The 15731-nt window shown below is 41.0% G+C and overlaps 1 non-coding gene across 1 annotated transcript; it reads right to left on the bottom strand.

Moving 5' to 3' along the window:
* Positions 1-15019: 15019 nt before the first annotated feature.
* Positions 15020-15185, bottom strand: LOC144587652 (U1 spliceosomal RNA). Its single transcript, XR_013542822.1, has one exon. It is a non-coding gene; the product is annotated as a U1 spliceosomal RNA (small nuclear RNA).
* Positions 15186-15731: the final 546 nt, after the last annotated feature.

The following is a 15731-nucleotide window of genomic DNA, read 5'->3' as shown; positions in this document are numbered from 1 at the left end:
TTGTTCTGGCTCATCACGTGGCCTAGTGGGAGGGCCTGGTAGTTTGAATCCTGATTTTACTGGAGCCTGTGTTCATATTCCTTAAGGGTTTTGGCTGGGAAGCAAGAGGAAGGTAGGCCTTTTGTGGAGAAGCCTGTTTTTTCCTGTCTCTTTGTTCTGGCTCATCACGTGGCCTAGTGGGAGGGCCTGCTAGTTTGAATCCTGATTTTACTGGAGCCTGTGTTCATGTTCCTTAAGGGTTTTGGCTGGGAAGCAAGAGGAAGGTAGGCCTTTTGTGGAGAAGCCTGTTTTTTCCTGTCTCTTTGTTCCGGCTCATCACGTGGCCTAGTGGGAGGGCCTGGTAGTTTGAATCCTGATTTTACTGGAGCCTGTGTTCATGTTCCTTAAGGGTTTTGGCTGGGAAGCAAGAGGAAGGTAGGCCTTTTGTGGAGAAGTCTGTTTTTTCCTGTCTCTTTGTTCCGGCTCATCACGTGGCCTAGTGGGAGGGCCTGGTAGTTTGAATCCTGATTTTACTGGAGCCTGTGTTCATGTTCCTTAAGGTTTTTGGCTGGGAAGCAAGAGGAAGGTAGGCCTTTTGTGGAGAAGCCTGTTTTTTCCTGTCTCTTTGTTCTGGCTCATCACGTGGCCTAGTGGGAGGGCCTGGTAGTTTGAATCCTGATTTTACTGGAGCCTGTGTTCATGTTCCTTAAGGGTTTTGGCTGGGAAGCAAGAGGAAGGTAGGCCTTTTGTGGAGAAGCCTGTTTTTTCCTGTCTCTTTGTTCCGGCTCATCACGTGGCCTAGTGGGAGGGCCTGGTAGTTTGAATCCTGATTTTACTGGAGCCTGTGTTCATGTTCCTTAAGGGTTTTGGCTGGGAAGCAAGAGGAAGGTAGGCCTTTTGTGGAGAAGTCTGTTTTTTCCTGTCTCTTTGTTCCGGCTCATCACATGGCCTAGTGGGAGGGCCTGGTAGTTTGAATCCTGATTTTACTGGAGCCTGTGTTCATGTTCCTTAAGGGTTTTGGCTGGGAAGCAAGAGGAAGGTAGGCCTTTTGTGGAGAAGTCTGTTTTTTCCTGTCTCTTTGTTCCGGCTCATCACGTGGCCTAGTGGGAGGGCCTGGTAGTTTGAATCCTGATTTTACTGGAGCCTGTGTTCATTTTCCTTAAGGGTTTTGGCTGGGAAGCAAGAGGAAGGTAGGCCTTTTGTGGAGAAGTCTGTTTTTTCCTGTCTCTTTGTTCTGGCTCATCACGTGGCCTAGTGGGAGGGCCTGGTAGTTTGAATCCTGATTGTACTGGAGCCTGTGTTCATGTTCCTTAAGGGTTTTGGCTGGGAAGCAAGAGGAAGGTAGGCCTTTTGTGGAGAAGTCTGTTTTTTCCTGTCTCATTGTTCTGGCTCATCACGTGGCCTAGTGGGAGGGCCTGGTAGTTTGAATCCTGATTTTACTGGAGCCTGTGTTCATGTTCCTTAAGGGTTTTGGCTGGGAAGCAAGAGGAAGGTAGGCCTTTTGTGGAGAAGTCTGTTTTTTCCTGTCTCTTTGTTCCGGCTCATCACGTGGCCTAGTGGGAGGGCCTGGTAGTTTGAATCCTGATTTTACTGGAGCCTGTGTTCATTTTCCTTAAGGGTTTTGGCTGGGAAGCAAGAGGAAGGTAGGCCTTTTGTGGAGAAGTCTGTTTTTTCCTGTCTCTTTGTTCCGGCTCATCACGTGGCCTAGTGGGAGGGCCTGCTAGTTTGAATCCTGATTTTACTGGAGCCTGTGTTCATGTTCCTTAAGGGTTTTGGCTGGGAAGCAAGAGGAAGGTAGGCCTTTGTGGAGAAGTCTGTTTTTTCCTGTCTCTTTGTTCCGGCTCATCACGTGGCCTAGTGGGAGGGCCTGGTAGTTTGAATCCTGATTTTACTGGAGCCTGTGTTCATGTTCCTTAAGGGTTTTGGCTGGGAAGCAAGAGGAAGGTAGGCCTTTTGTGGAGAAGTCTGTTTTTTCCTGTCTCTTTGTTCTGGCTCATCACGTGGCCTAGTGGGAGGGCCTGGTAGTTTGAATCCTGATTTTACTGGAGCCTGTGTTCATGTTCCTTAAGGGTTTTGGCTGGGAAGCAAGAGGAAGGTAGGCCTTTTGTGGAGAAGTCTGTTTTTTCCTGTCTCTTTGTTCCGGCTCATCACGTGGCCTAGTGGGAGGGCCTGGTAGTTTGAATCCTGATTTTACTGGACCGCGCGCCGAAATACTCTAACTCTATCTCCAACCCCAATATGCTGAATATGGATGTCCTGAAGGAGGGCAGAATTTCAGCTTTAAAAAGAGAATGAGGAGGAGAGTGTGTCACATGAAATTCCCTAATCCTATCTCTTACTTAATTTGGTAAAAGAGAGCAGGCCGGGTAGGTGGGACTCGTCAGCCCTGGAAGGCAGCCCATCTAGGAGAAGGAAAACTCCAAATTTAAACCTCCACTGCCCTGTGGCTATATCCACTTATGGAAAGGGTTTCAGGAGATAACCTCGAGGCAAAATCGGGAGCCGGAGTCCCGGAGGCATTTTCTTTCATTCTGCCAACTCCTGCGACGTTGCTGGAACCAGTTGTATTGGCTCTTGCCTTTCCACTGAACCATTTCAGCGATGTGGAGAGGGGGGATTTGCTGCTTGGGTAACAGCCTATCCTCCATACTATTTTACCCAGGCTTCGTGCTCTGGAGAGGACACTCCAGCTTCGCATACAGCGTCGAAACAACATGGGAAGTAGCAGTTACCGGTTATAAGTCTCTGCTCAATTGGCGTAGAGCAGGACGCCAGGGGCTACTTCTGATGGTGGGAGAGGTCATTGCACCTCACTAGGTAGATACCGCCCGCCTTAAGCTGGGCAGCCCCCAGCCAGTAAGGTGCTACCTCGCCACGGTCTGTTAACCTCACGGGGTGCGTGGGGTTTAGGGTGAAACCCGACAAGCAGATCGACAACCGTGCACCATGCAACAATCATAAGAAAACTTCTGCCCTAAAGCTGGGCACCTGGAATGTACGGACAATGACCCCTGGCTTTCCTGACTACGGCTTTCCTAACGACCTGCAAGAAATAGACGATGTGCGCAAGACAGCTGTCATTGACATGGAACTGAATAGACTGCAGATGGACATCGTTGCCCTGCAAGAGAGAAGACTGCCAGACTCGGGATCTGTCAAAGAAAAAAACTTCTCATTCTTCTGGCAGGGAAAACCATCGAATGAGACCAGGGAGTATGGTGTTGGCTTTGCAGTCAGAAATAATCTGCTGAGATCCATTGTTCCACCTACTACGGGGAGTGAAAGAAAAATGTCTCTGCAGCTCCACTCATCAGCAGGACCAGTCACCCTCATTAGTGCATATGCACCAACACTGTCATCCACTACAGAAGTGAAAGACAAATTCTACGACGATCTGGCAGCTACTATCAAAAAAGTCCCTGAAAGAGAGTCACTGTTCATTCTTGGAGACTTTAATGCTAGAGTTGGTGCTGATCACAATTCTTGGCCCACTTGTCTAGGCCGTTTTGGCATTGGAAAGATGAACGAAAATGGCCAACGCTTACTGGAGTTTTGCTGTTACTATGGTCTCTGTGTCAGCAACACATTCTTTAATACGAAGCTGCAACACAGAGTTTCCTGGAGATATCCAAAATCCAAGCATTGGTATCAGCTCGATTTGATCCTCACTAGACGTTCTAGCCTTCCTAGTGTTACGATCACACGCAGCTACCAGAGTGCTGATTGCGATACTGATCACTCCCTGGTGTGTAGTAGAGTAAAACTGCGAACAAAGAAATTGTATCACATGAAAAAGGAAGGAAGACCACGTATTGACATCAACAAGACTCGCGATCAAAGAAAAGTGAAGGAATTTGCCCAAGCACTCGAGGAAACCCTTCCAGGTCCAGCTAATGTAAATGCACCTGAACGATGGGAACACTTCAAGAACACTGTCTACAACACCGCCTTGTCCACCTTCGGCAAGAAAACCAGAAAGATGGCTGACTGGTTCGAAGCCCATTCGGAGGAGTTAATGCCAGCCATTGAGGATAAGAGAAGAGCTCTAGCAGCATACAAAGCCTGTCCTAGCGAGTACAACCTGCAAGCTCTTCGAGCCGCTCGTAGCCAAGTCCAACAGGCTGCCAGGAGATGCTCCAATGACTATTGGCTTCAGCATTCCTCTCAGATACAGATAGCAGCGGACACAGGTAACATCAAAGGAATGTATGATGGTATCAAGCAGGCCTTAGGTCCATTACAGAAGAAATCTGCTCCCTTGAAGTCCACTACAGGTGTGATCATCCAGGACCGAGCACAGCAGATGGAACGCTGGGTGCAGCACTACTCCGAGCTATATTCCAGAAAGAATGTAGTAACCGAAGAAGCATTAGATAACATTGAGTGCCTGCGTGTCTTGGAAGAGCTGGACAGAGAACCAACCCTAGCAGAAATAAATGCGGCCTTGGATTCCCTCACCTCTGGCAAGGCACCTGGAAGGGACAACATCCCTGTTGAAGTGCTGAAATGCGGTAAGGAGATCATCATCACCGAACTGTATGAAATCTTTTGTCTCTGCTGGAGGGAAGGTGGAGTACCACAGGACATGAAGGATGCAAACATTGTCACGTTGTACAAGAACAAAGGTGACAGGGGTGACTGCAATAACTACCGTGGTATCTCTCAGCGTTGTAGGGAAGCTGCTTGCCCGTGTTGTTCTGAAGAGGCTCCAGGTGCTTGCAGACAGAGTCTATCCGGAATCACAGTGTGGATTTCGAGCAAATAGATCCACCACTGACATGGTATTCTCCCTCCGACAGTTGCAGGAGAAATGCAGGGAACAACAACAGCCACTCTTAGTGGCCTTCATAGACCTTACAAAAGCATTTGACTTGGTTAGCAGGGATGGCCTTTTCAAAATACTTCCCAAGATTGGATGTCCACCTCGTCTCCTTAACATCATCAGGTCCTTCCAGGATGGAATGAAAGGCACTGTAGTTTTTGACGGCTCAACATCAGATCCCTTTGACATCCGAAGCGGAGTGAAACAGGGCTGTGTCCTCGCACCAACACTTTTTGGGATCTTTTTTGCTGTCATGCTGAAGCATGCCTTTGGAACTGCAACAGAAGGTGTCTATCTCCGGACTAGATCAGATGGAAAGCTCTTTAATCTCTAGATTGAGAGCGAAGACCAAAGTCCAACTGAAATGCATGCGGGACTTCTTCTTTGCAGACGATGCAGCCATTGTTGCCCACTCTGCTGAAGACCTCCAACAACTCATGAATCGTTTCAGCAAGGCCTGCCAAGACTTTGGACTAACAATCAGCCTGAAGAAAACACAAGTCATGGGCCAGGGTGTGGACTCACCTCCCTCTATTACCATCTCCACACAAGAACTGGAGGTTGTTCATGACTTTGTGTACCTTGGCTCAACCATCTCTGACACCCTCTCTCTAGATGTCGAGCTGGATAAACGCATTGGGAAAGCAGCCACCATGTTCTCTAGACTCACAAAGAGAGTATGGCTCAATAAGAAACTGACAACACATACCAAGATCCAGGTCTATAGAGCCTGTGTCCTGAGCACACTCCTGTACTGCAGCGAGTCCTGGACCCTTTGTGCCCGGCAGGAGAGGAAGCTGAACACCTTCCATATGCGTTGCCTACGACGGATTTTTGGTATCACCTGGCAGGACAGAGTTCCAAATAGAGTAGTCCTAGAACGAGCTGGAATTTTCAGCATGCATACATTACTGAAACAGCGACGTCTACGCTGGCTTGGGCACGTTGTGAGAATGGCTGATGGTCGGATTCCAAAGGATCTCCTATATGGAGAATTAGTGCAGGGAAATCGCCCCAGAGGGAGACCACAGCTGCGATACAAGGATATCTGCAAGCGGGATCTGAAGGCCTTAGGAATAGACCTCAACAGATGGGAAACTCTGACATCTGATCGTTCAGCCTGGAGGCAGGCAGTACATCACGGCCTCTCCCAATTTGAAGAGACCCTTGTCCAGCAGGCTGAGGCAAAGAGGAAGTCACAAAGGAAGCAAAACCAGGGAGCTGGACAGGGGACAGATTGGATTTGTCTCCAGTGTGGAAGGGATTGTCACTCTCGAATTGGCCTCCTCAGCCACACTAGACGCTGTTCCAAGTCCTCCATACAGAGCACGCTACCATAGTCTTTCGAGACTGAAGGATGCCTACTATGATACATATGTTGTTTCCTTATTTCATACTAGCCTTAATTCTTTTAATTGACCGCATTCGCTTCTCTTTTGTTCTTTTTCCTTCATTCTACCCTTAACACAACACTTTCAATTCTTTCCGTTGTTTTCATGTTTTACTTCATTCCAGCCTTAATACAATGAAACGCTTTTGATTTTTTTTTTTCATTCCAGGCTTTAGAATCTTCAGGTTGTTTCTTGATTTACATCATTTAGGCTTAATACATTGAAATATGATATCTTTCGGATCTTTCTGTTGTTCTTTTAAAATTTCCTTCACGCTCTTAAATATCCTTTCGCTTTTGTTCTTTTGTTGTTTCTTGGTCAACCATTCTAGCCTCTTTCAATTGTTTTTCTGGATTTACATATGATCTCTTTCGCTTCTTTCTGTTCTTCCTCGATATACCTCATTCTACCAAGTCATTGAAAAATGATCCTTCGTTTCTTTCTGTCGTTCTTGCTTTACTTCATTCTAGCCTTTTTACACAGTGGTTTTCTCGTCTTTCTGATGTTCTTTTTTACTAAATGATGTAAATCAAGAACCAACAAAAACAACCTATATTCTAGCTAGGATGAAGGAAATCAAGAACTAACGCGAGAAAGAAGAAGGGTATTGGCTAGGATATTAATCAAGAGAGAACAACAGAAAAAAACGAAAGATGTTTTTTCAATATATTAAGGCTAAAAGATGTAAATGAATGTAAATGATGTAAATAAAACAAACATGATCACTCGCTTCCTCACGTTACCCCTATTAAATGATCGCTTCATTCTGGTTCATTCTTCATTAACTTCATTCTAGCCTTTATAGGTTTTCTGTGCTAACCTTAGTACACTGAAATATGATCATTCGCTTTTTGATTTCATTCTAGCAATACTGAAAAATGATCTCTTTCGGTTTATCTCTTTTTTTATTTGTATACATCCTAGCCTTTTTACACAATTTCTTACTGTTGTTCTTTTAAAATTTCCTTTATTCTAGCCTTAGTACTTAAATATTACCTTTCGATTCTTTCTGTGGTTCTTTCTTGATTCTAGCCTTAGTCTTAAACATGACCTCTTTCGCTTCTTTCTGTACTTTCTTGATATCCTTCATTTTAGCCTTTACACGGAAACCTGATCTCTTTGGATTATTTCTGTTGGTCTTTCACGTTTTACTTTATTCTAGCCTTAATGAAACGTAATCTCTTTTGATTGTTTCTGTTGTTTTTTTTCTTGATTTCTTCATTCTAGCCAAACTAGAACAATCTTTCTTAGATTGCGATCATGTTTAAAAGTATTGAAGCTAGGATGAAAGAAACAAAAGAACAATAAAAGTGATCATATTTGAGAGAAGGCTACAATGAAGGAAATCAAGATCCTCAGATATCATGTTTCAGTGTATAAAGGCTAGAATGAAGTAAATCAAGAAAGAAGAGAAAAAACCGAAAGAGATATAAAGAACAACAACCTAATATAAACTTGTGTATTAAGGCTAGAATGAAGTAAATCGAAGGAACAAAATGTCATGTTTCAGGGTATTAAGGCTAGATTCATATAAAGAAGCAGAGACAACCCTAAAGACAACTAGCGTTACAAAGCTAGAATGAAATAAAAAAAAACAAAGAATCGAAAGAGATCAGGTTTCAGTGTATTATTGCTGGATAAAGGAAGTAAAAAGGAACATCAGAAAGAAGAGAAAACCATTGTGTAAAACAAATATGATCTTTCGATTCATTCTGTTGCTTGTCTTGATTTCAGTCATTCTAGCCTTTATACACTGAAATATATTTCAACACTCTGTTGTTCTTTTTTGATTTTCTTCATTCTAAATATATAACAATTCCTTTAGGTTCTGTTCTTGATTTACATCATGTAGCCTTAATACAGTGAATCACGATCTATTTTACACTTAAATCATGTTGGAATGAAGTAAACCAAGAAAACGACAGAAAGAACCGAAAGACATTTTTTAGAGTATTAAGGCTAGAATGATTTATATCAAGGAAGAAGAGAAAGAAGCAAAATAGGTTACGTTTCAGTGTATTAGAGCTACAATGGTAATCAAGAAATAACGAGAACGAAGCGCAAGATCATATTTCAGTGTACTAGCTAGAATAGAAACAATCAAACGTAAGCTTGTTCTAGTCTATTAAAGATAGGATAAAGTAAATCGAGAAATAACAGAAAGTATTGAAAGAGATCATAATTCAGTGCATAAAGGCTAAAATGAAGCAAATGAACAACAGAAAGTCGTTTGTGTTCAGGTTAGAATGAAGGAAATCAAGAATGAAAGCGAAAGTCAAAAAAGAAAAAGTAAAGACAGCTTGTTTTAGTGTTTTAGTGTTGCAAAGCTAGAACGAAAAAAAAAAATCAAGAGTATGTTTCATTGTATTAAGGCCAGAATGAAGGAAAACATGAAAGTAAAACAGAATGATTTGAAAGTGTATTAAGGCTAGAATGAAGGAAATAAAGGAAGAACAAGAAAAAGCTAAAGAATCGTTTGAGGGCATTGGCTACATTTAAATCAAGAAACAGAAACAACCTAGAAACAGGTTATTCGTGTATTAAAGCTAGAATGAAGGAAATCAAGAATCTAGAATTTTCTTCATTCTAGCAATACAATGAAATATAATCTCTTGATATTTTGTGTTCTTCTTTCTTGATTTTCTTCATTCTAGTCAATACACTAGAAAAATCTTTAGGAAGTTTTCTTGGTTCTTGATTTACATCATTTAGGCTGATCATTGAAATGATCTCTTTCAGTTTTTTGTTCTTTCTTGATTTACTTCATTCGAGCCTTTATGCACTGAAAGATGGTTTTCTCCTCTTTCTGAAGTATGATCTTTTTCAATTCTGTTTTTCTTTCATGTTTTCTAGCCTTAATGCAACGTGATTCCGCTGTTTTTTTCTTGATTTTCTTCATTCTAGCGTTAGTACACTAGAACAGTTTCTCTACGTTTTCTGTTTCTTGATTTACATCATTTAGACAATACACTTAAACCTGATCTCTTTCGATTCTTTTTGATCTTTCTTGATTTACTTCATTCAAGCCTCGTAACACTAGAACAAGCCGTCTAGTTTGTTTCTGTTTCTTGATTTGAATATAGCCATTAACGTGAAACATTTTCGCTACTTTCTTGATTTCCTTCATTCTAGCCTTAACATACTAGGAAAAGCTCTTTAGGTTTCTGTTTCTTGATTTATATCTAGCTTTAATTCCCTGAAATATTTTCGCTTTTCTTTTTCTTTCTTCATTCTTAGCACTCTTAAATATATTTCGCTTCCTTCTGTTCTTCACTTCATTCTAGCTTTTATACACCGAAATATGATCTCTTTCAACACTTTTTTTGTTCTTTCTTTATTTTCTTCTTTCTAGCCTTAATAAAGACAATTTCTTTCGGATGTTTCTTGATTTACATTATGTAGCCTTAAGACACTGAAACATGATCACTTTCGCTTCCCTCCGTTTTTCCTTCTTGATTTACTTCATTCTAGCAGTACCCTGAAACATATTTTCTCTTTTTTTATTTCCTTCATACTAGCCTTAATACACAAATGATCTTTCGCTGCATTCGGTTCTTTCTTCATTTCATTTTCTTTCTAGGCTTAATACAATGAGACGTAATCTCTTTTGATTTTTTCTGTTGGTTTTCTTGGTTTTTCATTCTAGCCTTAATACACTAGAACAATCTTTTTTGGGGGTTAAGTTGTTTCCTCTGGAATTACATAATTTAGGCTTTAAAAACCTGATCTCTTTCGGTTCTTTCTGTTGTTCTTTCTTGATTTACTTCATTTCGCTGCACTGTTCGTTCATTTTCTTCATTCTAGCCTTAATAGACTGAAATATGATCTCATTCGCTACTTTCTCAAGGCTAGAATGAAAATCAAGAAAAAACAGGAAGAATCGAAAGAGTTTTTCTTCATTTTAAGTCTAGAATGAAGTAAAACATGAATGAACAGAAAGACCTGAAAGCGATCATATTTCAGTTTATATAGAATGAAGTAAATGAAGAAAGAAGGCAGCAACAAATCGTATTTGTGTATTAAGGCTAGAATGATGGAAATCAAGGAAGAACAAGAGAAAGAAGCGAAAATATAATGTTTCAGGGTATTAGGCTAGGTTTAAATCAAGAACCCTAAAGCTTATTCTAGTGTATTGACTAGAATGAAGGAAAGCAAGAAAGAACGAGAGAAAGCAAGAAAGAACAACAGAAAGATCGAAAGAGATCATGTTTCAATGTATTAAGCCTAAATGTTGTAAATCAAGAAGAAACAACAGAAACAACCTAAAGGATTTGTTATAGTGTATTAAGCCTAGAATGAAGAAAATTAAGAAAGAGCAACAGAATGAAGTGAAAGATCATATTTAAGGCTAGACTGAAGGATATTATTAAAGAACAAAAGAAAGAAATGAATGCGATTGTTTCACTGAATAAAGGCTAGAATAAAGTAAATCAAGAAAGAAACGAAAGAGATCATGTTTCAGTGTATAGAAGGAAGTAAATGAAGAAAAACCAGACTGAAGCGAAAGACCATACTTCACTGGTGAAGGAAATCAAGGAAGAAGAGAGAGACGCGAAAATGTGATGTATCAGGGTATTTAGAGTGATATCAAGAAAAAGAACCTAAAGACCGCCTGTTCCAGTGTATTTCTAGAATGAAATGAAGTAAACAGAAAGTAAAGAAAGAGATCATATTTCATTGTATAAAGGCTAGAATGATGTTAAGGAAGAAAGAACAACAGTGAAGCGAAAGATCATAATTGGGTTAAGGCTAGATTGAAACTAAGATGGAACAAAGAAGCGAGATCATGTTTAAAAGTGCTGAGGCTAAAATGGAAATTAAGAAAGAACGAAATCACGTTTCGTTTTATAAAGTCTAGAAAGAACAACAGAAAGAACCGAAAGAGATAATTTCAATGTATTAAGGCGAAATATCAAGATGAAACAACCTAAAGAAAGATTGTTCTAACGTACTAAGGCTTGTATGAAGAAAATCAAGAAAGAACAACAGAAATCAGATTACGTTTCCTTGTATTAAAGCTAGAATGAAAATACGAAGCAGCGAAAGACAGAAACAACCTAACGTAAGCTTATTCTAGTTTATTAAGGCTAGAATGAAATCATGAAAGAACAACAGAAAGAATTGAAAGATCATATTTCAGTGTATAAGGGCTAGAATGAAGTAAATGAAGAAAACAACAGAAGGAAATGAAAAATCATGTTGAAGAGTTTTAAGGCTAGAATGAGGGAAATCCAGAAGGAACAAAAGAAGCGAAGGCGATCGTGTGTGCATTAAGGCTAGAGTGAAGGATATCAAGAATGAACGAGAAAGAAGCGAAAATATGTTTCAGGCTAGAATTAAGAAACAACCTAAAGACAGCTTGTTCTAGTGTATTAAGGCTAGGATGAAGTAAATAATGAACAGAATCGATTTTTCAGTGTATTAAGGCTAGAAAGAAGGATATCAAGAAAGAACAGAAAAAAGCGAACGACGTCATGTTAAGTATTATGGCTAGAATGATGTAAATCAAGGAAGAACAGAAACATCCTGACAGCTTGTTCGAGTGTTTAAAGGCTATAACGAAGGAATTCAGGAAAGAACAACAGAAAGTAGCGAAAGAGATCGTTTAAAAGTATTACTTCTAGAATGAAGTCAATAAAGAAGCAATCTAAAGTAAGCTTGTAGAGATCACATTTCCGTGTATTAAGGCTAGAATGAAGTAAATTAAGAAAGAATAGAAAGAAGCGACATGTGTGTTGTCTCCGTCTCCATTGCAAATCAGGATATATTTCAGATTCTGAGTAATCAAAACACGTTCTATGCTTTGATCAGAGGTACAATCCTATGATCTCGCCTTCCTTTTCCAAATTGGATCTCTGTTGTTTCGCATATTCACATTAACTCACCAGTGTATACTAGAAACAGAGATTTTCTTGAAAAATTGATGAAAACCAATTAGCAAACTCATCAAAATGCTGCAATCCAGGGAAATAATGGATGCAGTTCCTTAGATGTTGTTCTTGCAATCTACGTCAAAGTATTCAGTTCTTAATCTTCCAAAACCCAGCGAGCTTTCCTCGTGTATTACCTAAAAATATTGAGCAGAATTACAGTTTTCAGAGGGTGGAATGATCAGAACAGCCACAAAGACGTTGATGTTCTCTACGAAGAATTTAACGGTGAATCGTCAGTTTGAAGCAAAAATTTTCTCCCGGATATGACCATAATTTATTATTCAGGGTCCAAACAAACTCCAAACACCCATTTCCCATACAATAACCTGTGGGCAACTTCCTGATATAGGACGTAAAACTTAATGGTTTAATACCAAATTTTGTTGACCTCAAAAGGCTTTTGAAAACCTAGAGGCATTAAGAGGCTTCAGCTAACATTTCAGGGTTTCATTTTTGATACTGGAACAAACAACTTTAAGAGGCTTCTTGTTAGTTCAGTAAGTAGCATTATTGCTGAAATTTGGTATGGCTAAGGACATGACCAAAGGAGAGGTCCTTACAAAAAGTCATTCGTTAGCTTCTTAGGCTCTATTTCTCCACATCCCACTAGATGGCTCACGCAAGTAACCCACTGACATTTTGAAGCTGTAACAGTCAAACCAAATTTCAGTTGTGCAAAGCACAATTTCATGGTGAGCCAAATGACATCAAAATCATAGCTAAAACATCACCAAGATGCTGTAGCAAAAGGTAAACCAGCTAACAGTCCAATGTCCATTAATTGCTGAAATGTAGCCACTTTCCGAGAGGTATTCTTCAGAACTCACCCAGACAACCCATTTTTTTTCAGAAACTTCTCGACTTAAGGACAACTGCCAATATACATGACTACAGATACCTATAAAAATAGCTTTTTCAGGTTTGAATAAAATCAGTTATTGGCATTGGATAATTATCAATTTCTGTCAGTTTTTCCAGCCCACACAAAATCTAATTACAGCCTGAATTTCTTGGTCTTTGTTGGTATGAGCATGACAGGGCCAGACCAAGCCCTTTGGCTAGGGGCTATGCCAGTTTTGAGCATGAGAGATTTATCTCCTTTTCAATTTGTTAAACACATGCTCCAATACGATGAGTGTACAGATGGGTGGTCATTCTGATTTCCACAAGTAGAAAAATCAGTTCTCACTTTTTTTAGAGCCTGCAAATGTGGTACTTTCCTGTCATAATGGAGCCATTATTCTCTTTGAGCATGGTGATAGTTTACAAGCACAGGTTCCAGATCAAATTATCGACCTTTGGTAGCTAAAATTTTGAAGGCAAAGGTGACAGTATCCGGCCAAAAAGTGTCATTGAATAATAATTTCCAGATTGAGAGCAGATGAATAAAAAGATGGAAAATTGTGGTATTCACTTTTGTGAATTGATCACCAAAGCTGATAGTTGTACAAGTTTTTTTTAATACGTTGGTACAAGTACTACCTAGTGTGGTGTATTGTAGGTAGAGTGATGGACTAGGAATCGGTACATCTGGTTCAAATCCCTGCTTGGCCATGGAAATTGGCTGAGGGAGTGGAACTGGTAAAACCACCCCTTAAATATCTCACTTACTTTGGAACAACCAATCTATTGTTCAGTGTGTTCTTGAAGGCTTTCACAGCTGCAATCTGATGGTCGTGGGTTTTTCGGGCTGTTTGGCCATGTTCTGGAGGTTTTGCCAGCCTCTGTGGCCAGCATCTTCAGAGGACAGGAGGTAGAATTCTGTCTGTGTTCTGGTGTAGTGTGTGGAATTGTTGAGCCACAGAGACTTGTGAAACATTAGGAAAAAAAACTCCAGAGCATGGCCGAACAGCCCAAAAAACCCACAACAACGATCTATTGTTCACTTTTGTGGCACCATTTCCATCCAAGGGTAAACTTTGTAGGTGTCCCAGATGGTGCCAAATTATTAGGCTTCTTGATTTATACACATTCTGATCATTCTGATGGCCTCTCAATCTCTTTATCATCAACTTAGCCTGGCTTGGGAAGGCAGAATTGTAGTGGTTGGGTTTGCTGGAGGAACCATCCCATCCATTCCAGCCAATCTGCTCCTCCCGAAAAACATCTCTGCCCTGGGCCTGTATTGGGGCAGGTATCGGGACCAGGATTTCCCAGTCTTTTGCATTCTTCTGCACTTTCTTCTGCTCTTTCATACTGCCAGGAGGGACGAATCCAACCTCATATAGGAGCCGTCTTCAAACTGGAGGAGGTAAGAATGGAAGGCTTAGAGAACATATGGAAGTTTAATTTAATTTGAGATCAAAGGCCTGAATCCTATTGATAGTTCTAAAGAGAAGACACACTGAATAAAATAATTTACTTAAGTGTTGGCAAACTATTCAGCTATTGTTTCCATGGATATGGTGTAGTTAGAACTAGTGATTAGATTTAAAATAGTTTAGAACAAGCTGTAAAATATTGGATGGGTTAAGAATGACATTTGTGTATGCTCCCACATGAATGTAGGCATCCTACAGTCTCGAGAGACTATGGTAACGTGCTCTGAATTAGAGGTCTTGGAAGAGCATCTAGTGTGGCTAAGAAGGCCAATTCGAGAGGGACAATCCCTTCCACACTGAAAAAAAATACAATATACAAACACATATAATTAGGTAAGTCCTACTATTTTATCCCAAAAAAGTATATCGGCTGTTAGGATGAAAGTGTATGTTGCTGGCTTTATTTCTCCCCCACTTTTTTGGGATGAAAAAAGTAGGTCATGTAATTAGTTTGTTCCAATGGGGGGGGGAACCATCTTGCAAAGCATTACCAATAGGGCTATGGTTGCAAATTTAAATGATAGAGAGTGGTGAAAATAACCAGAAACCAAAGGATAAACAGGTTGTAGAAAAACAGGGAAACAATGAATATAATCCCCCTATTTACCTAAATTATGCAGCTGAGTTCCCCACATTTAGGGAAATCACAGGGATCAGCAGCACACCCAAAGCACAATGGATGAGCCTCCCCCGGGAAAACCAATTTTATGACATGGTATTTCCCCTGCAAGGCAAAAGTTAGAAAGGCCCTTGAATCTCCTACCCCATTCTGTCCCCTAACCCCCCAAGTCATGGTGACCGCCTGGGTACACCTCCCACTCAGTACAGGGCTGCACAACCCCAGTCCTGCCAGAGGCCAAGAGAGTTCCTCAGTGTTTTGGGGTGCCCTGCGGGACCCCCATCAGGGGCTAAGTGTTCCTCCCACAATCCTCTAGTGCACAGGTATTAGCATATGCTAATACTGTATGCTAATTGTGGGCGGAACACCTAGCATTAGCTAGGTGTTCCGCCCACAATCCTCTAGTGTACAGAGGATTAGCATATGCTAATACCTTACGCTAATACCTGTGCACTAGAGGATTGTGGGAGGAACACCTAGCCCCTGATGGGGGGGTCCCGCAGGCCACCCCAAAACAGTGCGGAGCTCTCTTGGCCTCTGGCAGGACTGGGGCTGTGCAGCCCTTTACTGAGTGGGAGGTGCAGCCACGGGGTCACCATGACTTTGGGGGTCAGGGGACAGAAGGGTTTTTTTTTCAAACCCTGTTTCTCAAGACAGTCCCCCCCC

The sequence above is a fragment of the Pogona vitticeps genome, chromosome 2, assembly GCF_051106095.1.
Source record: "Pogona vitticeps strain Pit_001003342236 chromosome 2, PviZW2.1, whole genome shotgun sequence".
Lineage (NCBI taxonomy): Eukaryota > Metazoa > Chordata > Lepidosauria > Squamata > Agamidae > Pogona > Pogona vitticeps.
This window is presented reverse-complemented; position numbering and strand designations above follow the sequence as displayed.